The sequence below is a fragment of the Acanthochromis polyacanthus genome, chromosome 9, assembly GCF_021347895.1.
Source record: "Acanthochromis polyacanthus isolate Apoly-LR-REF ecotype Palm Island chromosome 9, KAUST_Apoly_ChrSc, whole genome shotgun sequence".
Classification (NCBI taxonomy): Eukaryota; Metazoa; Chordata; class Actinopteri; family Pomacentridae; genus Acanthochromis; species Acanthochromis polyacanthus.
Window position 1 is genome coordinate 460,990 of NC_067121.1, and position 26,018 is coordinate 487,007.

The following is a 26,018-nucleotide window of genomic DNA, read 5'->3' on the forward strand; positions in this document are numbered from 1 at the left end:
CAAAACAATTTGATTGGCTGAATGGAGTCAAAAAATGATGTCAAGAGGTAATGGCCCCGCCCACTGAACTTCAGCTCATCCACTCACATTATTTCTTCCTCATTGTGCTGCAGTGGAAGAACATTGTTCATCTGATGTGTGTCTGACTTTAATAACTCCAAAGACATGTTGCTTTACCTCTTTTTCTTTTCATCTCACTTCATAGGTGAGTTTATGAACACATGAATTTCTCTTTAACCTGCTGTGTTCATGTTCACAGTTGAAATCACTCAATATTCTGTCTTTGTCATCAAGTTGTGTACAATCTAGTTGTGATCTGAGCTCCAGTTGAGCTGTTTGTGTCCACAGAGTAACACTGTACAGGTGACATTTTCCACTGTCTTCTCCTCTCAGCCTCATGGACAATGTGAGTCTGATGGCTTCATTTTCTCTACTTTTTCCAGGACTAAACGCTGAAGACACAATCTCTCCTGAAGAAAATGAAGTCAGTGGAACAGAAGGAGAATCTGTCACACTCACATGTAACTATCAGACAGAGAATGGTGGAGCAAGACTTGACTGGTACAAACATCATTCTGACCTTCAGGCTCCTCAGTTTATACTCTGGAAAGATGCAAAAGCATGGACAAGTGAACATATTCCTGATAAGCGATATGGATCCCAAACAACAGATACATCAACTACATTGACCATCAATCAGCTAACCCTGGCAGACACAGCTCTCTACTACTGTGCTCTAGAGACACAGTGATACAAAGTGTAGCAGAGGCTGTACAAAAACCTGAACACAGATATGAGACTCCTCTTCAAAGAGGAGGGAAGTGGTATTGAGAGCACAGCTTCATATCAGATGGATTGTGCTAATTCCTGTTTTCTCACAGTCACTGTGGTTACAGCTGCTGATGAAACACTGTGGGAGGATTGACAGGAGCAGAAGATCAGCGATGCCTCCAGAAGAGATGCTGCAGAGGATTTGAGGGGAAAGTGGTTTACAAAAACACATCTAGAGTTTATATGATTCAAATATTGAAAATTCTGTCCTTGACGATAATTTATGAAACTACAACAACATCAGGTGCAATAAAATGTGTTTTTATTGACTGATTTGATGTCATATTTTTATCATTCTGATCCTCTTCATCTTTGTCAGTGGTGAATCCAGCCACCATTTACCATCAGATCAATCATTCCAGTGGCTTCATCTGATGATATGTGTCGTTTCCAATAGTACATATTGTCAAACATCCAAGATCCAACTTTTAGAAAGGAAAGAAAATACAAACTTGACATTAAGTCCAGCAGAGATACTGTAATGGCTCTTTAAATTTTTCTTTCTGCAAATAAATAAAATGTGAATCCGTTCAGAAATAAACCTCACTTGTTGTTAAATATCAACATGAAGACAACATGGAAGCAACTTGTAACTTTGCACACATGATGACAGTATATAAATGTCTATGGACATCAGTTTATGTGGTCCCATGAATGATTCCACATCATTATTTTAGCATTTCTGGAGATAGTGAACCCCATAAAATATTTCTGCAAATGCAGCTGTGTTTGTGTGTAAAATGACCACAGTTCCTCAATCTGAAAACATGTGAAGTCCACTCATTCCGCCACTATATTTTACAATACCAAAATAAATTATGAACCGTAAAACTGGGCTATAAGGGACAGCGGGGCAATGAGGGACATTTTTCTGGGAAATGTTTTAAATGTAATTCTGCGGTTTTTACCGAGATTTCTTGAAGAATTCATGGATAATTAATAAAAACAACACAAAACCGCATCCTGCTCAACATAAAAACCGCAGAATTACATTTAAAACATTTTCCGAAAAAATGTCCCTTATTACCCCGCTGTCCCTTATAGCCCCATTTTACGGAACAACATCTAAGACAGTTCAATGACACATTTCCTGATTTCTGTCTGATTTGACACGAATTCATTCACATGACAAACAATCAGTTTTCATTTTTGCAGCCAATAATATAAGCCTCATTTTCAGAAAGACTGCTTCAGTTGTTCATTCTCATATCATCTGAAATCATAGAATCAGATTATTCCCTTACAGAGATAGAAATCAATTCTTAAACGAGATGTTACTTCAACAACTTCTCCCTCCTCCTTCTGATTCAGTAGTAGGAACCACTGGGTTTTCAACTGTATGTTAGATGAAATAAAATTAATATCCATCAATGTGATTTAAAAGCAAAGGAACGGGAAACCAGCAGATTAACAGAGATTCATGTGTTTGTGTCTAAAGCTGTAAAATACATTCAGGTGTGGTTTTGGTGTTGAGAACATCCAGTGATATGAGAGGAGGAACATGTTGAGGGAGGAGCAACTCTGTCAAAGAGACGAACAGAAAAGGACTCCCGCTGTCACATACATTCAGTCTGTAAACCAAACATAACAGATAGTGTGTGGAAGATGCTGTCACTGCATTACTGTGTCATGTTTCCTTTGTTTGTGATCACACTGAAAGGTAGGTGAAAGCAGGAAGAAGAAATGTCTTCAATGGATTTGACTGAAAGAAGTCACTGAAACAGATGTTCACACTTTAACAATATTTACTTATTTTTGCTTTAGGTGTCAACTGTCAACAACTGACTGCAGTGAAGGATGAAGAGTCCAGTTTAGAAGGCAGCACTGTGACTCTGACCTACAAATACTCCCAACAAGCTACTGGTAGTGATCGGTTTTTCTGGTATCGACAGCATCCAGGAAAACCTCCAGAGTTTCTCATCGTTAGCTATGGAACACAACCTGCAACATCAGCTAGAATGTCTGTTTCTGTGAGTGACGATAACAAACAAATCAGTATGAAGATCTCCTCTGCTGAAGTGACAGACTCTGCTGTGTACTACTGTGCTGTGAGGCCCACAGTGACAGGAAACAGCAAAACTCTGTACAAAAACCTTTGGAGCAAAGACAACAGAAAACTCCACAACATCCACTAGAGGGAGACACACTCTGTTACACTTCTATGGTTTGTTCACATTCAAACTGTCTTCACTCTTGAGACAACGTTGTGATGAAGAATGTTAGAAGTGAAGATAAAGTGATGAGTCTCCTCCTCCTGATTGCAGAGGTGCTGCATTAACATCACATCAAACATTTCAGCTTTTAAACTTGGAAAACCTGGTTTTGACTTGGTTCATGTCACCTCTCATAGCTCTAAATGTTTCTGACAACACATGAAATACATTAATAGCATCACATAATCAGTTTACATTTTCTTTAAGCTCAAGTTTAGAGTTGAACATTTTACTGATATAAATCTACTGATAGCTGGACCTTTTCACTTTCCAATGTGAAGCCATTTGAGATGCAAACTGGGTCTGAAAAGTGAGATATAAATAAAGTTTAATATTACAGCTTCAAACTGTATTGGAGGACTGTTTGTGAATCAACGTTTGTTTAAAAGAAAATATTTTTACTGTCAGTAGGATGTCATCTCAGATACAAACAAAACTTAACATTAATGTTTAAATCACTGGAGAACACCTTAGATAATGTTATTAGCAGCATTTAGGTGTTTGTGTTTTGTCACACAATATGATCAGAATGAACTGCTGTTGGATAGTTTCTGTATAAACTGAGATGTTTCTATAAATGAGAGACAATCACACAACAAATCCTCTGACAACCAAACTAACTGCTGAGAGACATCAACCACTGAACATGTGTGAAATAAAGAGAATCCAGTCTGTAAATTTAAATATGTAGAAAACAAGCAGGACTCAGGAAATCATTTAGAAAACACAATCATTGATTGATGACTGACTGATGATCAATAAATATGTGAGAGAGTGAATGAGATCATCATCAGAGACAAACACTCTGTTAGTCAGAGCTGTGAGAGGAAGGAGGAAAGGATGAAGGGAGGAGCTAAACTGGGACTCAAGTACAGAAAAGACACAAACTTTCACAGTGGAGTTTGATCCAAGAACAGACAGATTGTCTTCATCTTCAAGATGCTGTCAGTGAACTTCAGTCTGTTTGTCACTTTGTTTCTGCTCACAATAAGAGGTAGGTGACATATTTAACATGGACAGAGTTTTAATTAAAGAAAACCTAAATCAAATTTCCATCTGTTTTACATATAAGAGAAAACTTTCCAGTCAATGACTGTTATTTGATCATCTTTGCTGATTAATGTCTTCCTCTGCATGTTGTGTTCTTCTCTAGAATGTAAAGGAGAAGACAAAGTGATGCAGCCATCAGGAGATGTCATTGCTGCTGAAGGAGACACAGTTACACTGGATTGTAGTTTTCAGAGCAGTTACACAGCAACACAACTTAGTTTCTTCTGGTACAAACAAGAAGTGAATGGCTTTCCAAAGTACATTTTAAGACGTGGTTATTCTGGAGATGACGAAGCTCCAGAGTTCCAGAAAGACAGATTTGATGCTGCAGTCGACAACAACAAAGTTCCTCTGAAGATCCAGAAGCTTCATCTGTCAGACTCTGCTGTGTACTACTGTGCTCTGAGGCCCACAGTGACAGGAAACAGTAAAACTCTGTACAAAAACCTTTGGAGCAAAGACAACAGAAAACTCCACAACATCCACTAGAGGGAGACACACTCTGTTAAAGCTCTGATTTGTGACTTGTTGGACTGATGACAAAGACAACAGAGAAATGAAGCAGTAAAGATCAGAGACAGAGCTGCTGTGGAAACACAAAACAATTTGATTGGTCGAATTGAGTTTTAAGAAATGATGTCAAGAGGTAATGGCCCCGCCCACTGAACTTCAGCTCATCCACTCACATTATTTCTTCCTCATTGTGCTGCAGTGGAAGAACATTGTTCATCTGATGTGTGTCTGACTTTAATAACTCCAAAGACATGTTGCTTTACCTCTTTTTGTTTTCATCTCACTTCATAGGTGAGTTTATGAACACATGAATTTCTCTTTAACCTGCTGTGTTCATGTTCACAGTTGAAATCACTCAATATTCTGTCTTTGTCATCAAGTTGTGTACAATCTAGTTGTGATCTGAGCTCCAGTTGAGCTGTTTGTGTCCACAGAGTAACACTGTACAGGTGACATTTTCCACTGTCTTCTCCTCTCAGCCTCATGGACAATGTGAGTCTGATGGCTTCATTTTCTCTACTTTTTCCAGGACTAAAAGCTGAAGACACAATCTCTCCTGAACAAGATGAAGTCAGTGGAACAGATTTAGACTCTGTAACACTCACATGTAACTATCAGATGGTAACATTCTCCTTTACTGGTACTAACAGCAATCTGACATTCAGGCTCCTCAGTTTTTCTCTGGAAATAAGGAAAAGGAAGCTCAAATGAATACATTGCTGATTTACCATCAGATAAATCATTCAAGTGGCTTCATCTGATGACGTTAAATACAGTTATGAAGATAAGACAATACAACTTTGACATTCAGTCCAACACAGACATTATAATGAGTCTTTAAAATGTTTTTTTCTGCAAATAATTGTGAATCCATTGAGGGATGAGTCTCATGTGTTTTTAAATTCAGCATGAAGAAAACATGGATCCAATTTGTAGCAGCACATATTCAGTAGCAATACATAAAAACCTCTAAGCATACCAACCTTTGTGGTCCTACAGATACGTCCACATCACAAATTTGGCGTGATTTAACAGAAAAACATTTCAGTGTTAGATTATAAAATCTTCCCCAAATCAAATGTTCCTGATCTTGAAAACATCCAAAGTTTCTATTTTTCTGTTTTATTTCTATAGGCCTTTACAACAGCCCAAAGGGTGACCAAAGTGCATGCGCCAACAGCAGTGGCAGCAAGTCCGTGTTATTTATTTATTGTTTTGTACCATTTATCTTTTTTACTGTGTAGGGATGAATGTGAATGTAAGTCACACACTGTGGGCTGCTGCTCACCTGAATTTCCCCTCTGAGGATTAATAAAGTATCTCTATCTTTGTAAGTGTTTCGCAGTAAAAAACAAGAAAATAACTTTAAAAAAACCAAGCAAACAGTAACTTAACACAGTATCTTAAAACAGGACACACAATCACACTCACAGCTATGGACAAATTTAGGATGATCAATTAACTGCAGCACATTTTTGAAAGTTCATGGAATGACAACGAAAGACTGTTCTTTCTTGTGGAAAATATGGATCCATATACACACCTAAATTAAATTTCACGGGCCCCAATATCACTCTTTTTTGAATGATTTTCCATGTTCTAGGGCCAAAATTCAAATATATGATCTATGTTACAGTAATTTGATCCTTTGCTCTGAATCACTGGAAGACTTTGAGTTACCTTGATCCTTTTGTACTGTTTTAATTGGTTCCTTCAGCTACAAGCAATCAAATATTGGAATATAACTTGTATCCTGGAACCTCTTCAGTTTAATATATACATGCATCTGCCTGGTGATGTTGTCAGGAAACCCTTCTATGCAGACGACACACAGTTGTACACGTTACTCCCCACCAGTGACCTTAAGTGAGAGAGTGAATAAGATCATCAGCAGAGACAAACACTCTGTTAGTCAGAGCTGTGAGAGGAAGGAGGAAAGGATGAAGGGAGGAGCTAAACTGGGACTCAAGTACAGAAAAGACACAAACTTTCACAGTGGAGTTTGATCCAAGAACAGACAGATTGTCTTCATCTTCAAGATGCTGTCAGTGAACTTCAGTCTGTTTGTCACTTTGTTTGTGCTCACAATAAGAGGTAGGTGACATATTTAACATGAACAGAGTTTCACTGAGAAAAACTAGTAGAGCACAAAGTTCCATTTATTCGACATGGAATGAAACTCTTAACAGCTGCTGACTGATCTCCTTTAGTCAGTCATCTTCGTTGATTCATGTCTTTCTCTGCATGTTGTGTTCTTCTCCAGAGTGTAAAGGAGAAGACAAAGTGATGCAGCCATCAGGAGATGTCATTGCTGCTGAAGGAGACACAGTTACACTGGATTGTAGTTTTCAGAGCAGTACCACAACTAATATTTTGTTCTGGTACAAACAAGATGTAAATGGCTTTCCAGTGTACATTTTAAAACGTGGTGCTTATGGTGATGTTAATGCTCCAGAGTTCGAGAAAGACAGATTTGATGCTCAAGTCGACAACAACAAAGTTCCTCTGAAGATCCAGAAGCTTCATCTGTCAGACTCTGCTGTGTACTACTGTGCTCTGCAGCCCACAGTGACAGGAAACAGTAAAACTCTGTACAAAAACCTTTGGAGCAAAGACAACAGAAAACTCAACAACATCCACTAGAGGGAGACACACTCTGTTACACTTTGTGGTTTGACAGGATATCATCTGGGTTTTCTGTCCAGCTCAGAATAAACCACAGGAAGTAAACTGTACCAGTAAAATCAATCATGTCTTCCTCAGTGTTTGCTGCCTCATTTAACTTTTAAGCTTAAATTTGATGCATAATTGCTACATCATCACTTTTTAAATCATGCTTTGATTGTATCTTCACTCATTTTGATGAAATAGATGCTTATACTTTTATATCTAAACCTTTTCCACAGTAGAAATGAAACTCACTTTAACATTACTGCAAACTCACACGAACAAGCTGGAGATGGAACAGTTAAAGCATCCATCAGGAGGGAATCAGTCAAAGGGGGTAATACAGGACCCTCCTCAACATCTGCTGTCAGGAGGTGTTTGGTCTGTTTGGGGCTGAAATAGCATTTAGGTCATACTACTTATGATACTAATATATTCAGTAATGTTTCAGAATTCATTTCAGAGTCACAATAAGAACATCAGTGTCTTGTCCTAAAACATTATTGAAAGTGTTGTTATTATCATTAATGTTTGAGAAGAAGACATTGATGTTCTCATTGTGAGATCCTCTGGGAATGATTTCCACAGTTCAAGGGCTTGAACAGTGGAGCTGCAAGTAGAGATTCAGTGTTTATTAATCTGCCAGTAATATGAAGCCTATAAAATATGAGAAAATGGAGAACAACATTAATCAGTGCTTCCTGAAGTCCCAGACATCAAATGTCTTGTTTCATCCACAGCATAAAGGTGCTCAGTTTACTGTCACAGAGGAGGAAAGAAACCAGAAAATTCTCACATAAAGGAAACTGCACTCAGAGAATTCTGACATTTTTTGTTAAAAATATTCCACTGATCAATCGATCATCAAAACTGTGAGCTAATAATTTAATAGTTGACAATCAGTGACAGATGAATCATTGCTGCTCTAATGAACAGCAAAAGATCACATTGTGTCACAAGTATGGATGACAAATTCATTGATTTCAATTTGAAATGTGAAAAAATGCAGTTAGCAAAACACAAGAGCTGTCACAAAATCCACCATTAATTTTTTCCCCAAATCATTCAGTTCTGGTCACATGGAGAGATTCAGGAACAGTCAGAAGGTTTCTGCTTGATGATCTTAAACAGCCAACAGGTTCATAAGGAGTGAAAACACAACCAATGAGTTACTGTCTGGCTGTGTAAGGCCTTAAAAACTCACAATAAAATCTTCAAATCAATTCTAAACCAGCTTGTTCAGTGAAGGTCAGTAGAATTCACAGTGATGTGATTATTTCTACTGGAACAAGTTCAAACTGAGCAGCAGGATTCTGGATAACATGAAGCCTGTAAATGTTTCCTTCACTGATGTCACAGGAAACTATTGAACATTCTATGGCACTGAGGTGGCGTCTGTTATCTTCTATGCAGTGGTCTGCTGGGGAGCACTGAAAGGGACAGAAAGAGACTGAACAGACTGGTCATAAGGACCGGTTCTGTCCTGGACTGCTCTCTGGACTCCATAGAGGAGGTGGGTGAGAGGAGGATGTTGGCAAAGTTCACATCTGTCATGGACAATCCCTCTCACCCACTGCATGTGACTGCTGGGTCTTTAAACAGCTCCTTCAGCAGCAGACTAAGATATTCATCCTGCAAGAAGGAGCGCTATCACAGGTCATTCATATCATCTGCTGTAAGACTTCACAACATCAGCATCACTGGCTGATGTTCATATCAACCAGACTATAACATATCTCCATCTCAAACCATGATAAAATCTGCACAACTATTTTTTGCACTGCTTGCATTTGCATTTTTAAAATGACATTTATTCCACAAGTCATTGAATGTTTCTGTCACTTATAGTGTATTTATACTGTGCTTATTCATTTTCATTTTTCATCCTTGTATATATTGTTCATATTATTATTATATTTAAGCAAATGTTTAGTGTTGCTGTGAAACATGTTCCTGCTGTAACCATGGAAACTTCCCCTGGAGTGGGGAGCAATAAAGGATTATCTTATCAGTAGTCAAATTTTGTGTGTAATGAAGTCATGAATGAGTTTTCTGAATCTAAAAAGAAATATCTGACCTCAGAGATCAGCCTCAGCTGAATGAAACACGACTGTACAAACTTTGTTATCTGAGCATCAAGAACTGGAGGCTTTGGTATTTATATTTAATTCTTAGCCATCATAAAAATGGGACAGATATTTACATTACTGCAAACAGAAGATAAAAACTTTAATTTGGCCACAGATAGTCAGAGACTACTTCCAGTCCTGAATTCAGTGTTTTGTTAAATGTTTTTAAGACTTCACATGGATTTATAACACCAATGGAAATAATTCTGTCATTATTTATTTTAAAATAACAGTACCGTTATTCACATAGCCATTTATACAACAAAGATTTAAAGACAGTGGATAAAACCAACATCATGTGTGAACAGGAGGGATTTCATTTCCACAGCTTCAGAGTGAGAACAGGAAGGCTGGAACTTGACATTATTTTCACAGTTGCTTCATCTGATGTTACATTGTGGATGTCCTGATTACTTGCTTGATGGAAAAAATATCAGAAAATGGTGAAAAAATGTCCATCAGCCTCTTCTAAAATTCCAGATAACCTCCTCAAATGTCTTATTTTGTCCACAACCCAAAGATATTCAGTTTTCTGTCATAAAAGATCAAAAAATATATTAAAAATATCTTCATTTTCCACAAGCTGCAATTTCCAATTAAAAAAGATTATTTTCTTAATAAATTAATTATCATTAGAATTGGTGATAATTTAAATAGTTGACAATCAATTAATGCATTATTATTTGAGGAGCAAATCACAATGTCTGCAGTTTAGGAAGTGTGATGATTGGCTGTTAGTAAATAAGTATAAAGCTGTTGATCTTTCAGAGGCTGTTTATGTCCATTGATTCATGTTTACAACACAGTTTAAGCTGCACAATATGGTTCAACTGAAATGAAATCAGTGTAATTAATAATCACACAGAGTTTAAACTGGGTCTCAGTGGTTTTACAAAATCAATTTTTGTCTGAGTTTTAATTGTGTCTCATATGTTGATACTCAAACACATTTTTAGCATGTGAGGGAACACTGACTTTAAACAGGATCTGTCAGAACACTCACCATCAGATATTTGATTCAAATCATTCAGTCTTGGACACAAGGTGAAATTCAGGAACAGTCAGAAGGTTTCTGCAAGAGAATCTCAAACAGTCAACAGGCTCACAAGGAGGTAAAATAATCACAAATGGAGATAGAAACGAGAGTTTAAAAACAAGCAATAACACTTTCAAATCAACTCTAACACTAACTGGTCAACAGTGAAGTCCAGTAGAAATTGGAGCATTGTTCTTCTAACTCCTGTTATCAAAGAATCACAAAAACAACCTCCATCACAGTTAGTCAAGATGCTGCTACCAGTCTGTAACCAGCAGGAAGAGGAACAGAGAGAAGAAACTACAGATCAAAGAGGAGACGGAGAGATTCAGGGAGGAGCTGAGCTGTTACTGAACTATAGAAGAGACACAAACTTCCACATTCAACTCACTATCAATAAACATTACTTTGTTCAACATGGTTCTGTTGGATAATTGTGGGTTTTGTGTGTTGCTTCTCTACATTTTAACAGGTATGTAACCTCATACAACATGAGAATGTTGTGATTCCTTTACATCATCTAATGAGATCAGATAAACTTTACTGTTTCCTCACTGGGGACATTTTCAATAATAGCATCATTTATTTCTTCCTTTAGGTGTCAACTGTCAACAACTCACTGCAGTCAAGGATGAAGAGTCCAGTTTAGAAGGCAGCACTGTGACTCTGTCCTGCAAATACACCAAAGGAGCTGCTGATTATTTCTTCTGGTATCGACAACATCCAGGAAAAGGACCAGAGTTCCTGATCTCTCATTTGGAATCGGGAGACATATCATTAAATCCAGTCCCTGGACTGTCTGTTACTGTGAGAAAAGAAGAAACAAAAATGGATCTGAAGATCTCCTCTGCTGCAGTGACAGACTCTGCTGTGTACTACTGTGCTGTGAAGCCCACAGTGACAGGAAACAGTAAAACTCTGTACAAAAACCTTTGGAGCAAAGACAACAGAAAACTCCACAACATCCACTAGAGGGAGACACACTCTGTTAAAGCTCTGATTTGTGACTTGTTGGACTGATGACAAAGACAACAGAGAAATGAAGCAGTAAAGATCAGAGACAGAGCTGCTGTGGAAACACAAAACAATTTGATTGGCCGAACTGAAAAAAAAAATGATGTCAAGAGGTAATGGCCCCGCCCACTGAACTTCATCTCATCCACTCACATTATTTCTTCCTCATTGTGCTGCAGTGGAAGAACATTGTTCATCTGATGTGTGTCTGACTTTAATAACTCCAAAGACATGTTGCTTTACCTCTTTTTGTTTTCATCTCACTTCATAGGTGAGTTTATGAACACATGAATTTCTCTTTAACCTGCTGTGTTCATGTTCACAGTTGAAATCACTCAATATTCTGTCTTTGTCATCAAGTTGTGTACAATCTAGTTGTGATCTGAGCTCCAGTTGAGCTGTTTGTGTCCACAGAGTAACACTGTACAGGTGACATTTTCCACTGTCTTCTCCTCTCAGCCTCATGGACAATGTGAGTCTGATGGCTTCATTTTCTCTACTTTTTCCAGGACTAAAAGCTGAAGACACAATCTCTCCCGTCGAAGATGAAGTCAGTGGAACAGAAGGAGAATCTGTCACACTCACATGTAACTATCAGACAGATACTACTGGGATTTGGCTTTACTGGTACAAACATCTTTCTGACCTTCAGGCTCCTCAGTTTATACTCTATAAAGGAGCAAAGGGGAGTACAGCTAAATATATTCCTGATCAGCGATATGGATCAGAAACAACAGCTACATCAACTACATTGACCATCAATCAGCTAACCCTGGCAGACACAGCTCTCTACTACTGTGCTCTAGAGACACAGTGATACAAAGTGTAGCAGAGGCTGTACAAAAACCTGAACACAGATATGAGACTCCTCTTCAAAGAGGAGGGAAGTGGTATTGAGAGCACAGCTTCATATCAGATGGATTGAGGTAATTCCTGTTTTCTCACAGTCACTGTGGTTACAGCTGCTGATGAAACACTGTGGGAGGATTGACAGGAGCAGAAGATCAGTGATGCCTCCAGAAGAGATGCTGCAGAGGATTTGAGGGGAAAAAGTTCATCCACTTGAAAATATCCAGAGTTTATGATTCAAACCCTGAGAATTCTGTCCATGATGATAATTTATCAAACTACAGCAACATGTGGTACAATAAAATGTTTTTTGTTCGTTTTTACTTTCTCATCCTGTTCCTCTCCATCTTTGTCAGTGGTGAATCCAGCCTCCATTTACCGTCAGATGAATCATTCAAGCGCTCTCATCTGATGATATCTGATGATTTCAAATGCAATTAGGAAGATAAGACATTGCAAACTGGACATTAAGTCCGACACAGACGTTGTAATGGGTCTTTGAAATGTGATTTCTGCAAATAAATGAAAGGTGAATCCATTGAGGAATGAGCCCCAGATTTTGTTCAGTTTGAACTTGAAGACAGCATGGAAGCAATTTTTAACAGCACATATTTACTAGTAATATATACAGACCTCTATTCACACCAGTTTCTTTGGTCCTACAAATACGTCCACATCACCATTGTGACATGTCTGAACAGCAAAACACTGAACCGTCACATTATGATACCTGGGATACATTAAATTTGGCTGATTTGTGAGACCTCCATGGAATGGCAACATTCATTCTTATAGATCAGTGGTTGGCAACTGGCGGCCCGCGGGCCAAAACTGGCCCGTCAGGAATAATATCTGGCCCGCCAGATGATTTTGAAAATTTAATTTGTCACGGACCCAAGCCAGTCCATCACGAAACTCGCGTGGTCGGCTGCTGCCGGGCATTTCCGCGTTTGCGCTACTGGTCGGACACGGTTGTACCAGCCAGACTTCACTGAGCAACAGTGTGTGCAAAACGTGTGTCTCGGGAGTCATTTTTAATACATTTGTGATCAGAATTGAGATGTGTGTCCATGGGCGTAACGGACGCGGGGTACGCGTGGGACATGTCCCCCGCACTTTCCACATCTGTCCCCCGCACTTTTTTCAACCGTTACAACAGCTAAACCCGTTATTAGCATCCAGTAACGTGTTTTCCCGAGCCGTCTTTGAATGCACCATGAGCGCATGCTAACGCAGGTGTTCCACAGGAGACGTGCTGCTGTGCTGAGCAGTGCTGAACGTGCGTCTGGAGTAATGTTTAGCAAACCAGCCAGAGCCAGCAAGAAGCAAAAAACTTTACAGTTTTTTCCAAACAAACCGTGTAAGTTGTGTGACCTTGTTGGATGCAAACAATGTTAGACTTGTTAGCTAAATGATGACAAGGTAAAACGTGGCAATATATCAATATGTTAAGCTAGTTAACAATAATTCAAATGTTGTTGCCTCTGTTACATTACTTGCTAATTAGTTTATTCTTGGAATAAACCCAGTCCTCTTTAGTTTCTGGGCAGAAGATGTGCTCACAATTGCTCTCCATGTATTTAAGTCTTTTGGTCCCAAAAGAGGAGAGTCAGGGAGGGGGAAAAAGAATAGGCTATCTATGGTATAAAAGTGGTTAAATTTACAACTATTTTTACTCCTTCTCTTTCAAATTCTATCTCAGAATTTTGATTTTCAGATTCTTTAATGATTATTTCCATAACAAAGAGCAGAATCAGGCAGGAGATGGACCAGAGGCGACGGCCAGCAGTAATGTTGACCATGCAGGGTCTGCAGAGGTGAAAAAAATATATATAAGTGGCTGAGAAAAAAATATGTATCTATGGGTTAAAGTGATTTTGAGGTTAAATTCTACTGCAAGTTTTACTCTTCCTAATGCTATTTCAGATTTTTTCTTACCACATTTTTTATGTTTATTGCCATAACAGAAAGAGCAGAGTCAGGGAGGAGATGGATCAGAGGCCAGCAGCAGGGACAAGGATGTAGGGTCTTTACAGGTAAGGAGAGATTATAACTTCCTGAAAATAAGATATCTATTACAGGGAGAAACCAGGCAGTACTGATCATTTCATGTTCAGTGTTTGGCACCTTTGGCTACTCGTCCAGTAGATGTTCAAGGGACATTGTTGTCAACTTAACTAGAGTTTGGCCACTAAAACTTTAGATTTTATAGTTTCAAGTTTTATACTTTATAGTTTAAAGAACTAGCCTAGTTGGTCCCCTGGTATTGTACTGTGGCTGTTAGGGATTATGTGGTTCTTTAGCCACTAAGGACGGTGCAATTAAATGGAAGAGAATGATAAATCGCTCAGAAAAATTTGTCCCCCTCACTTCTGAGATGGTGGTTACGCCCATGCGTGTGTCCCAAGCAGCGGCGATCAGCTGTAGAAGCTCCGCTGCTCGCGGTATCGCCGCAGCCCCCCCTGCGGATTCGGAGCGCACCCCGCAGCATGTTGGCCCGCTGTTCGATTGTTTACAAACATTTTGGCCCGAAGCCACATCTACTTGCCGACCCCTGTTATAGATGATATGGACACTTTCAGATAGCAATCCTTCCATGAATTCACAATGTTACAATCGCAGCAATTCTCACTAATTCAATAAAAAAAATCACTGATTGACAAACGGTTTTCTAATGCAAAACATATTAGGAGAATGGTTTAAATGAGCCGACCACAGACCAGACCCATCACTGTGATAGATGCTGTTGTGTCTAGATCTGCTGGAGCACTGAAAAAATGAAAATGAGTTTGATTAATTACTTCCCCAAGAAACATTGTGAAGTTATGTGACGATCAACATACATGAATCCTTCCTCTGTTAGCAACGTTACTCAAAAACTGACGAACAGATTTGTATGAAATTTTCAGGTGAGGTCATAAATGGCACAAGGACCAAGTGATTAGATTTTGGCAGTGATACGGCTTATAGTCTGGATCCACAAATTTGTGAAGAATTTCCCATTGAAGGACAAGCACGACATCTGATAGCGGCACAGTAACAATGACAACAAATGAACGCTACCTCATCTACCTGCTGACGATCACAATTGCAATCCTGCTACAAATCCCCCGCTGTGGACTTATCGGAAATGATACAAGGAAAAACTGATTAAATTATGGGGGTGTTTCTGAGTCTCATCAATTCCCGCCTCCCGCTACATATTTAGGTCACAAGATTTGGTATCCGTACATAATGTACACATGCAAAACACACGCCTGTGTCAGCACAAGATCAAGGAATGAACAGTCTTTGGGGAGTACTGTGCTCTCTGAGTGCTTTCCTTAATTGATGTGACAAACTGTGAGGGTGTGTTTCAATATGTATGAGCCAGGATGTGAAATTACCACTGACAGATATGTCCAAATGTGATTCATTCAATAGTAAATTATCATTTTGTGCCTTAAATCTGCCAACCACTGCATGCTAAATCAGTATCTGGCTGCTGCTAATTTCCCACTGTGGTGTGTGAGCGTTTGTGTAAATAGGTTGGATCACGTTTCAAAATAATTGTCAATTAAAATGTTGAAACACGTTCTAAAAGCTGAAAAAAATGCAGCTTTTAAGCAACTCTCACTGTTCCCTCACAATTACATGGCAACAAATATACTTAAAACATCGCAACTTACATCAAAAACTTTTAGAAAAGCTGTGGCAAATTCATGCATTTTAGGCCGCAACAATCTCGAAAAACGCCTGCAAAATCCTGGAGGGACTGATATAAATACACCTACATGAACTTTCATCAGCCCAGTATCACTCGTGCTTAAATGTTCAAGGGCCAGCATTGAAATATATGCCCTCTGCTGGAGACATTTTTGCTGATCTGGCTCAGCTTCATTGTAAGTCTCTAAGTGACTTCGATCAGCTTTTCTATTATGATTTGTTCTTTAAGTTGTAAACAGAAAAATATTGGCACCAGAGTCCTGGAATGTTCTATCATAGAATCTCTTTAGTTTAACATATACATGTTCTACTTGGTGATGTCATGAAATCTGCAGATGACACACAGTTGTACATGTTACTCTCCTCCAATGATCTTAAGTTAGTGAGTGAATGAGATCATCATCAGAGACAAACACTCTGTTAGTCAGAGCTGTGAGAGGAAGGAGGAAAGGATGAAGGGAGGAGCTAAACTGGGACTCAAGGACAGAAAAGACACAAACTTTCACAGTGGAGTTTGATCCAAGAACAGACAGATTGTCTTCATCTTCAAGATGCTGTCAGTGAACTTCAGTCTGTTTGTCACTTTGTTTGTGCTCACAATAAGAGGTAGGAGACATATTTAACATGAGCAGAGTTTCACTGAGAAAAACTAGTGGATCACAAAATTCCATCTGTTTTACATAGAATAAAAGTCTTTACAACTACTGATTTTTCTTTGTTAATAATTTTTATTTATCCATCTCTTCCTCTGCATGTTGTGTTCTTCTCCAGAGTGTAAAGGAGAAGACAAAGTGATGCAGCCATCAGGAGATGTCATTGCTGCTGAAGGAGACACAGTTACACTGGATTGTAGTTTTAAGAGCAGTTACACAACAGCACAACTTAATTTGTTCTGGTACAAACAAGAAGTGAATAACGTTCCAAAGTACATTTTAAGACGTGGTGCTTATGGAAGCAATGCTCCAGAGTTCCAGGAAGACAGATTTGATGCTACAGTCGACAACAACAAAGTTCCTCTGAAGATCCAGAAGCTTCATCTGTCAGACTCTGCTGTGTACTACTGTGCTCTGAGGCCCACAGTGACAGGAAACAGTAAAACTCTGTACAAAAACCTTTGGAGCAAAGACAACAGAAAACTCCACAACATCCACTAGAGGGAGACACACTCTGTTACACTTCTATGGTTTTTAGGATTCAGTTCAGATTTTTCTGTCCAGCTCAGAATAAAGTCAATAATGTCTTCTTGTGTTGTTGCTGCTTCATTTAACTCTATGATTCCTGTGAAATCAATTTCAAACTGAAATTTAATCATTTTTACAGCTTGATCATCAGTGTATATGTAATTGGTGGCTTACACAGAATTTTCATTCATTTTTATCAACTGGAGGTTTTGGTATTTATATTTTATTCTTACTTGTAGTAATAATGGGACAAACATTCACATTACTGCAAACAGAAATAATTCCTTTAATTTGGCCCACAGATAGTCAGAGACTACTTCCAGTCCTGGATTCAGTGTTTTGTTTCATGTTTTTAAGAGTTCAGATGGATTTATAACACCAATAGAAATAATTCTGTCCTTATTTGTTTTTTAATAAAAGTAGTGTTATTCAAAGAGGATTTGTACAATAAAGATTTAAATACAGGGGGAAATATCAACATAATAGGAGGGATTCTATTTCCACAACTTCATGGTGAATGTTGGAACTTATTTTCACAGTTGATTAATCTGTTCAGACATTTTGAATGTCCTAATAACTTGTTTGGTCTATAAAATATCAGAAAATGGTGAAAAAATGTCCGGCTTCTTTCCTCAAATTCCAGGTAAGCTCCTCAAATGTCTTATTATTTCCACAATCCAAAGATATTCAGTTTTCTGTCATAGAGAAGCAATAAAATACACATATTGTAGAAAAAATACTAAATATATTCAGTGTTAACAGCATGCAATTTTCAATTCACAAAACCTTTTTTTTCTTAATAATTTGAATATCGTTATAGTTGGTGATCAGTTCAAAAGTTGATAAATTAATCAGTTCATACATTATTACATATTTAACCAACAGTAAATGACTGATGGCCTCTTGTCTCACATAAGGTTTAAAAATTACTTATTTTCAAATGGAAATCACAAATTGGAAAAAAAAATGTGATTAGAAAATCACAAAGGCTGCAGCTTAGGATGAATGAGGAGCTAAAAAATCACAAAGAGAGAGAAGAAATTACAGATCAAAGAGGAGACGGAGAGATTCAGGGAGGAGCTGAGCTGTTACTGAACTATAGAAGAGACACAAACTTCCACATTCAACTCACTATCAATAAACATTACTTTGTTCAACATGGTTCTGTTGGATAATTGTGGGTTTTGTGTGTTGCTTCTCTACATTTTAACAGGTATGTGACCTCAAACAACATGAGAATATTGTGATTCATTTACATCATTTAATAAGATCAGATAAACTTTATAATGAACTTTATTGTTCCTCCGTGGAGAAATTTTCAATAATAACAACATTTATCTCTTCCTTTAGGTGTCAACTGTCAACAACTGACTGCAGAAAAGGATGAAGAGTCCAGTTTAGAAGGCAGCACTGTGACTCTGTCCTGCAAATACACCAAAGGAGCTGCTAATTATTTCTTCTGGTATCGACAATATCCAGGAAAAGCACCAGAGTTCCTGATCTCTCATTCAGAGTCGGGAGATATAGGATTAAATCCAGTCCCTAGACTGTCTGTTACAGTGAGAAAAGAAGAAACAAAAATGGATCTGAAGATCTCCTCTGCTGTAGTGACAGACTCTGCTGTGTACTACTGTGCTCTGCAGCCCACAGTGACAGGAAACAGTAAAACTCTGTACAAAAACCTTTGGAGCAAAGACAACAGAAAACTCCACAACATCCACTAGAGGGAGACACACTCTGTTAAAGCTCTGATTTGTGACTTGTTGGACTGATGACAAAGACAACAGAGAAATGAAGCAGCAAAGATCAGAGACAGAGCTGCTGTGGAAACACAAAACACTTTGATTGACTGAACTGAAAAAAAATGATGTCAAGAGGTAATGGCCCCGCCCACTGAACTTAAGCTCATCCACTCACATTATTTCTTCCTCATTGTGCTGCAGTGGAAGAACATTGTTCATCTGATGTGTGTCTGACTTTAATAACTCCAAAGACATGTTGCTTTACCTCTTTTTGTTTTCATCTCACTTCATAGGTGAGTTTATGAACACATGAATTTCTCTTTAACCTGCTGTGTTCATGTTCACAGTTGAAATCACTCAATATTCTGTCTTTGTCATCAAGTTGTGTACAATCTAGTTGTGATCTGAGCTCCAGTTGAGCTGTTTGTGTCCACAGAGTAACACTGTACAGGTGACATTTTCCACTGTCTTCTCCTCTCAGCCTCATGGACAATGTGAGTCTGATGGCTTCATTTTCTCTACTTTTTCCAGGACTAAAAGCTGAAGACACAATCTCTCCTGAACAAGATGTAGTCAGTGGAACAGAAGGAGAATCTGTCACACTCAGGTGTAACTATCAGACAGACAGTAGTAACATTGCCCTTTTCTGGTACAAACATCATTCTGACATTCAGGCTCCTCAGTTTATACTCTGGAAGAAAGCAAAAGGATGGACAGGTGATTATATTCCTGATCATCGATATGAATCCCAAACAACAGCTACATCAACTACATTGACCATCAATCAGCTAACCCTGGCAGACACAGCTCTCTACTACTGTGCTCTAGAGACACAGTGATACAAAGTGTAGCAGAGGCTGTACAAAAACCTGAACACAGATATGAGACTCCTCTTCAAAGAGGAGGGAAGTGGTATTGAGAGCACAGCTTCATATCAGATGGATTGTGCTAATTCCTGTTTTCTCACAGTCACTGTGGTTACAGCTGCTGATGAAACACTGTGGGAGGATTGACAGGAGCAGAAGATCAGTGATGCCTCCAGAAGAGATGCTGCAGAGGATTTGAGGGGGGGGGAAATCACCTTCTTCAGAATATGCAGATATTTTAAATCTATTTATTTATTTATTCATTTATTTATTTATTTTACAATTCAAACAAAAATAAATTAAAAGTATTAACATCTGAGATGGTGGGTTAGGGTTACTATTACAAAAGGCTGATGTGTAGACGTTAAATTTAAACTTTTGAAGAAGCAGCCATGTTGAAATGTGTGCAGTCATCATCCAAATTATTGAGCTGACATTATCAGTTGCACTAATAACTGTACAAAATAATGAGAGATTTTGGGATCAATACTAACTTCAAACATGTCTCTGTTCCTTCTCTGCTCCATCTTACAGCTGCAGTAAATCCTGTCTACAGCTCACTTCTAATTGAACAACTTCTAGAATCAGATGGGTTTCATCGCTCTTTAGATGTTTGTCTTTCTTTTGATTCTTGCTGTTAGAAACAACAGAGGACTGGAATCTTCTGTCCTGGAAAATATTCAGTTTAACATAAACATGCTTCTGCTTGATGATGTTCTGATGAAACACTTGTATGCAGACGACACACAGTTGTACATGTTACTCTCCTCCAATGATCTTAAGTCAGAGAGTGAATGAGATCATCATCAGAGACAAACACTCTGTTAGTCAGAGCTGTGAGAGGAAGGAGGAAAGGATGAAGGGAGGAGCTAAACTGGGACTCAAGTACAGAAAAGACACAAACTTTGACAGTGGAGTTTGATCCAAGAACAGACAGATTGTCTTCATCTTCAAGATGCTGTCAGTGAACTTCAGTCTGTTTGTCACTTTGTTTGTGCTCACAATAAGAGGTAGGTGACATATTTAACATGGACAGAGTTTCATTAAAAAAAAGATCACAAAGTTCTATCTGTTCTACTTTGAATAAAACTCTTTACAGCTGCAGATTGTTCTCTGTTAAACCAAAGTTTTGATTGATTCATGTCTTCCTCTGCATGTTGTGTTCTTCTCCAGAGTGTAAAGGAGAAGACAAAGTGATGCAGCCATCAGAAGATGTCATTGCTGCTGAAGGAGACACAGTTACACTGGATTGTACTTTTGAGAGCAGTTCCACAAATAATGATTTGTTCTGGTACAAACAAGACGTAAATGGCTTTCCAGTGTACATTTTAAAACGTGGTGCTTATGGTGATGTTAATGCTCCAGAGTTCGAGAAAGACAGATTTGATGCTCAAGTAGAGAACAACAAAGTTCCTCTGAAGATCCAGAAGCTTCAACTGTCAGACTCTGCTGTGTACTACTGTGCTCTGAGGCCCACAGTGACAGGAAACAGTAAAACTCTGTACAAAAACCTTTGGAGCAAAGACAACAGAAAACTCCACAACATCCACTAGAGGGAGACACACTCTGTTAAAGCTCTGATTTGTGACTTGCTGAACTGATGACAAAGGCTGAATCCCAAACCGCCCCTACACACTACCCCTCCGTTTGTGCGTTCCCACGGAGGGTCCTCCATATTAAGGGCCGTCCCAAACCGCGTAGTGCGGAGGGAGAGTGGACTGTTCAGCCCTTAAATAGCGAGTCTGCATCGATGCTCATTCTGGACAACTTTTTCAGGAAGTGCAAAGTCGAAATGGAGGAGGAAACAACATCTCGATGTAAGTTCCACATGCGTCCATTATTTCTCCCACGCCTTTTTCACACTGACAGAACATCACAAAAAGAGTGGTGAAAAAAGATAAAACAAAAGAAACAAATCTTCTTCTCTGCTGATGTTTGATTTAATTGTGCACCCCCTGACACCTTACAATTTGAACACAACTGATAGAATTCATTTATTCATTCATTTGTTGGATTTGAAATGCCAGATAATAGGATTGGAAAACATGTGGGATGACTTCAAATTATTTGAAGCAGAATGTAGCCCCTACATCATTGCCTGCTGATTGTCTGCTTTTGCAGGGAGGGTGGAGAAAACAAAACAACTGGTGCGGCTCCACACAGCACATGATTCCCTCTTTACAAAGAAGAGAAATGCTGCGAAGGAGGCATGGTGAGGTGCCTTCCTGGGAAGAGAAAAGACTATTGTTTTGTCTGGATATAGAAATATCAGTTTGATCAGTAACTCCATCTTCTCACATTTTTTCATCATCACGTAAATGACTTACAGAAAAACCATTTCGTTTTGAGCACAGGTTGTCATGATCAGTTGCAATCGTGGTAGACAGTTTATGCATCACGATAATTAGCTGACATGATGATAATTTGGTGATGCAGCCTATGTGCATATTACATGTGATATTTCAGGTTTTGTGTAACTGACGGGAGTCGTATTTTATTTTTACATGTATTCCCTCACGGTGTTTTGTAGCATTACATTATGTCACTTTTACGAAATACACAGATGACACTGCAATGCAACATTTACCTCTTGCTGATGCAGCAGTGCTAACAAATGAAGACGCTTTCATCTTCTGGAAGCAGCAGCGATCCTTGTTAGTTGCAACCTGTGCCACAGCGCTACAGCCATGACAGTAGGCGTCTTTGTGTTACCATGGCGATGACGTCTTCCGTTTTCCGGTGAGGCAACAGGGCGTCCCATTCCTGACGGTCGTATTTATACCCTCCGCCTTCAATAATAGGTGCCCTCCACAGCTGCGAGTGTGACTTCTTTTGGAGTGACACTCGGTAGTGCAGGGGGAGTGTGTAGGGGGCGGTTTGGGATTCAGCCAAAGACAACAGAGAAATGAAGCAACAAAGATGAGAGACAGAGCTGCTGTGGAAACACAAAACACTCTGATTGGCTGAATTGAGTTTAAAAATTGATGTCAAGAGGTAATGGCCCCGCCCACTGAACTTCAGCTCATCCACTCACATTATTTCTTCCTCATTGTGCTGCAGTGGAAGAACATTGTTCATCTGATGTGTGTCTGACTTTAATAACTCCAAAGACATGTTGCTTTACCTCTTTTTGTTTTCATCTCACTTCATAGGTGTGTTAAGTTCAGGGATAAAATTTGACCTGCTGATTTAACAACATACAGAGACAGCTTTTGAAAAGTTTTTCTGATTTTTGTTTTGAGAAAATGAAATGATGTTTTGATCATCTTCTGACTTGAACTGACAGAAATACAGTTTTACTGCTTGTAAATGTCACATTTTCCACTGTCTTCTCCTCTCAGCCTCATGGACAATGTGAGTCTGATGGCTTCATTTTCTCTACTTTTTCCAGGACTAAAAGCTGAAGACACAATCTCTCCTGAGAAAGATGTGGTCAGTGGAACAGAAGGAGAATCTGTCACACTCAGGTGTAACTATCAGACACGTTATGAACGTGTTGCCCTTTACTGGTACAAACATCATTCTGACCTTCAAGCTCCTCAGTTTATACTCTGGAAAAGAGCAAAAGGATGGACAGGTGATCATATTCCTGATCATCGATATGGATCAGAAACAACAGCTACATCAACTACATTGACCATCAATCAGCTAACCCTGGCAGACACAGCTCTCTACTACTGTGCTCTAGAGACACAGTGATACAAAGTGTAGCAGAGGCTGTACAAAAACCTGAACACAGATATGAGACTCCTCTTCAAAGAGGAGGGAAGTGGTATTGAGAGCACAGCTTCATATCAGATGGATTGAGGTAATTCCTGTTTTCTCACAGTCACTGTGGTTACAGCTGCTGATGAAACACTGTGGGAGGATTGACAGGAGCAGCAGATCAGTGATGCCTCCAGAAGAGATGCTGCAGAGGATTTGAGGGGAAAAAGTTCACCCACATCAGAATGTCCAGATATTTTCAATGTATTTATTTATTGATTTATTTTTACATTTCAAACAAAAAAATTAAAAGTATGAACAACATCTGAGATGGTGCTACGTGTTTCTTGAATACTATTACAGAAGGCTGATGTATTGATGTTAAAGTTTTGAACAAGGAGCCATTTTGAAATGTGTGCAGTCATCATCCAAATTATCGAATCAGAATCAGAATGACTTTATTCATCCCCGAAGTCAAATTCAGTTGTCAGGGTTCTTATCTGTTTAATTGTGAATTGAATAGCCTGACTGCTGATGGCAAGAAAGATTTCCTAAATCTTTCAGTCCTGCAGCGCAGGGATAGGAGCCGTGCACTGATGTTTCGTTGTTCATTGAGGCAGATGTGAAGTGGATGATCCATGGTTGTCAGAATGGCCTCCATCTTGCTCAGTGCCCGTCTCTCCACCTCATCCTCCAAAGTGTTCAATCTGATTCCAACCACAGAGCCAGCTTTTTTAATCAGTTTGTTCAGACGCCTTGCATCCTTCTGTTTTATTCTGCCTCCCCAGCAGACTGCAGCATAAAACAGGACACTTGCTACCACAGACTGATAAAACATCTGCAGCATCTTACTGCAGATGTCTAGTGATCGAAGTCTTCTGAGGCAGTAAAGTCAGCTCTGGCCCTTTTTGTAGATGAAGTCTACGTTTGTAGACCAGTCCAACTTATTATCAAGGTGGACACCTAAATATTGATATGATGTCACCATCTCGATGTCCACGCCACAAGTGTTCACTGGCTGAAGAGGGGGTTTGGATCTGTGGAAATCTATGATCATTTCCTTTGTCTTTGAGGCATTGAGTAGCAGGCAGTTTTTGTGACTCCAGTCACTGAAGGCACTTATCAGATCTCTGTATTCAGCTTCATGTCCATTTCTGATACATGCCACGATAGCAGCCAGGACTGTTCCTTGTGGAGCCCCAGTACTACTCATTAATGTCCCAGAAACACAGTTCCTATTGAGCTGACAGTATCAGTTGCACTAATAATTGTACAAAATAATCAGAGATTTTGGGATCAATACTGACTTCAAACATGTCTCTGTTCCTTCTCTGCTCCATCTTACAGCTGCAGTAAATCCTGTCTACAGCTCACTTCTAATATAACAACTCCTAGAATCAGATGGGTTTCATCGTTCTTAAGATCTTTGTCTATTTTTTGATTCTTGCATTTGGTAACAACAGAGGACTGGAATCTTGTATCCTGGAACATATTCAGTTTAACATAAACATGCTTCTTCTTGGTGATGCTGTCAGGAAACATTTGTATGCAGACGACACACAGTTGTACATGTTACTCTCCTCCAATGATCTTAAGTCAGTGAGTGAATGAGATCATCATCAGAGACAAACACTCTGTTAGTCAGAGCTGTGAGAGGAAGGAGGAAAGGATGAAGGGAGGAGCTAAACTGGGACTCAAGGACAGAAAAGACACAAACTTTCACAGTGGAGTTTGATCCAAGAACAGACAGATTGTCTTCATCTTCAAGATGCTGTCAGTGAACTTCAGTCTGTTTGTCACTTTGTTTGTGCTCACAATAAGAGGTAGGTGACATATTTAACATGGACAGAGTTCATTGAGAAAAACTAGCCAGATTACAAGATTTACGTATTCTACATGGAAATTAAAACTCTTTGACAGGCATGATTATCTCGCGTTAAACAATCAGTTATAGTCGTTTCTTTCTCTGCATGTTGTGTTTCTCTCCAGAGTGTAAAGGAGAAGACAATAGTGATGCAGCCATCAGGAGATGTTCATTCGCTGGCTGAAGGAGACACAGTTAACACTGAGATTGTACTTTTAGAGAGCAGTAACGACAGGATCAAACTGCTATTGTTTCTGCGTACAACAGAAGTAAGTAAATAGTTTCCTAAATACATGTTAAGACGTGGTGTGATTAATGGAGGTGGACAATGCTCCAGGTTCCAGGAAGACAGATTTGATGCTGAATTCAGCAAGACATCAGTTCCTCTGAAGATCCAGAATCTTCATCTGTCAGACTCTGCTGTGTACTACTGTGCTCTGAGGCCCACAGTGACAGGAAACAGTAAAACTCTGTACAAAAACCTTTGGAGCAAAGACAACAGAAAACTCCACAACATCCACTAGAGGGAGACACACTCTGTTAAAGCTCTGATTTGTGTCTTGTTGGACTGATGACAAAGACAACAGAGAAATGAAGCAGTAAAGAGATGCTGCAGAGTATTTGAGGGGAAAACTTTACCCACATCAGAGCTG

The 26,018-nt window shown here is 39.0% G+C and overlaps 1 long non-coding RNA gene across 3 annotated transcripts in view; it reads right to left on the reverse strand.

The window, feature by feature from the left end:
- The window catches only part of LOC127535604 (uncharacterized), a 171,447-nt gene that overhangs the window by 48,052 nt on the left and 97,377 nt on the right, over positions 1-26,018 (reverse strand). Inside the window, exon 1 of one of the 3 annotated variants that reach the window (XR_007944483.1) lies at positions 22,463-22,562. The exons of the other annotated variants lie outside the window; for them this stretch is intronic. This is a non-coding gene — a long non-coding RNA (uncharacterized LOC127535604). Of the gene's footprint in view, positions 1-22,462; positions 22,563-26,018 lie in introns of those variants that run through there. 3 annotated transcript variants of the gene reach the window in all.